The sequence below is a fragment of the Capsicum annuum genome, chromosome 5, assembly GCF_002878395.1.
Source record: "Capsicum annuum cultivar UCD-10X-F1 chromosome 5, UCD10Xv1.1, whole genome shotgun sequence".
NCBI classification, from domain to species: Eukaryota; Viridiplantae; Streptophyta; class Magnoliopsida; order Solanales; family Solanaceae; genus Capsicum; species Capsicum annuum.
The window spans coordinates 33408749-33411093 of record NC_061115.1 but is presented as its reverse complement, the minus strand read 5'-3'; the positions used below and the strand labels follow the sequence as shown (position 1 = coordinate 33411093).

Here is a 2345-nt window from a genome sequence, read left to right as displayed (position 1 = left end):
ACTTGTTGTACCTATTGAACATGACCTGCACTTGGAGCTATTTAACTCCGATTCATTAGGGCACACAACTTCTCAATATCATCTCAAATAGATGACACATTAGCCAACTCTAACTTACCTAGTGTTTTTTTTATGTAGAAGTGAACACTCTGCTGGACTCTAAATAGTCTAGGTGACCTACAGACATAAGATTAAGAAACGCCTTTATTTCATCATAAATCTTGGAAAAAATTTGCCCTTGAGCTGTAGCATCTAATAAACACTTAGAGTCTGGCCTCAATCATTCAATAAAATTGTGCCCAATAATTTTCTTGGGCTGACGGTGGTGTAGGTAATATCTCAAGTATCCCCTGTATCTATCCCAAGCTTGGGGAAGGGATTCATTATCTTTTTGAAAAAATCTAGAATTCTTGCCTTTGAGCTCTTTTGTTCTTCTAGATAAGAAAAACCTATTTAGAAACTTTTCAGACAAATCATTCCAAGATGTGATAGATCCTATCGGTTTATTCTGTAACTATTGCTTTACTCTCCTAATCAGTGAGAAAGGGAATAGTGTCAACTTCACGTATTCATCTGAAATATTTTGGTAATAAAAGTGGTCACTCAACTCAATAAACTCTAGTAGGTGCTTGTGTGAGTCTTCATGTTGTTTACCTTCATATTGAAAAGTGCTCTGCACTAGTCTCACCATGCCCTCTTTAAGCTAAATTTTTTTTGTGATATTCGACTTCACAATAGCTATAGAGGCATTTTACTGATTTGGCCTCGCAAAATTTAACACTAAAACATAAGGTACAGGATGGGGATGGACTGTAGCCCTATCTACCACAACATTCGGTGTATCTTCAAGAACTGGATTGTTCAAGTTATTTCCCACAACTCTCAGTCCTCTAATAAACATTCAAGCTCATGGTTAATTGAAATTAAGGTATTGCCTTGAATTTTGGTATTTAGCATAAGCTAACATGTACCTTGAGAGAAACAAAAACAACAAATAAAAGTCAAATCTGAATAATTCAATACTCAAAATAATATCAATTCTAGTATATACCCGACAATGATGCAAAAAACTTGTTACGTCCTTTCGCACACGCAAGTGTTGGTTGTACTAGTAAGAAGGAATGTAAGTCCAGATATCATACCCACAGGGATTTGATGAATTGAAGTTATACTTTGAATTATTATTCAGTCTATTCAGTAGGTGACCAATAACAAAGAGTGATTTATGTATTTTGAATGTAAATAAAATAATTGTACACAAGTCATAGATTGGTTATATTATAATTTAGAGTTGAGGGATCAAGGGTTATGCTATTTTGACAATCCAATTGTTATATCCAATTATTCGTCTAATTTACTTGCCTGAGTTACTAGTTGTAGGTTAATTGTAGCTATATTGAGCGTTTTTCAACAACTATAAGCCTACTTGACTATCCCCAACGCCTATATTTCTATAGTGATTGATTAATAGTGAAGTGCATAAAGAAATCATCTATATCGAATAAACTAGGTCACAAGTTATATTTTTATCCTCAGTGATAAATTGATTTCCTTTCCCCATAAGGTTCACAAATGTAATACCCCGTACTTCTACCTAGCTTAAATTCATCCCGAAGATGTCAAAGACATGATTTAAAGATGAATACACTTTTATATATATGGAATTTTCAAGATTTTCACTTTTTATTATGTGGTGAATTCAATAAGATTTCCAATGATACCAAATTCGCCCAAATCCGACACCCGGGCGAAGAGTTAGAGCCTTTTCAGTGAGACAGTGTGTCAGCTAAGCCATCAGCGTGTCGTGGAGCTAGCTTAAATGGAAATTGTCAATATCCAGTGTTTCTCTGCGATAGTGGCACGTCACGCCAAAGGTCCAGTTCACAATTGTCCTTTTCTAGAGTTCCAACGCGATACCACCGCATCGCGGTGAGATTTTAGATCACGTCCAAGGTGGCAACGCGATTGTACCGTATTGCGCCACCATGCAAATTTCCAGTTGTCACTATCCAAAGACATGAAGTGATAGCACCACATCATGCTAGGGTTCCAGCTGAGGTGAATAAGCACTATCAGATGAGGGTCCCACCATTCTCTTTTGTGGACACTATTAGATGAGGGTCACCCACAGCTTGTCTTTACTAGTGGCGCGGTATTGACACCTTTCCAATTAGGGTTACAGATTGGGCCCCAACCTAGCTATATTGCTTTATGTGGGGCATGTCGGTTAGATGACTACTTCTCACAATTATAATTTCAGACTTAGTCTTAGTAATAGAACTCAGATAGTTTTTTAGATCTTTAGGACTGTTAGATACAGTCAATTCAGAACAGTACGAAACTCA

The 2345-nt window shown here is 36.6% G+C and overlaps 1 non-coding gene across 1 annotated transcript; it reads left to right on the top strand.

Annotated features, from left to right (window-relative positions):
* Nucleotides 1-318: 318 nt before the first annotated feature.
* On the top strand, nt 319-424 carry LOC124899123. Its single transcript, XR_007056261.1, has one exon. It is a non-coding gene; the product is annotated as a small nucleolar RNA R71 (small nucleolar RNA).
* The last annotated feature ends 1921 nt before the right edge of the window (nt 425-2345 follow it).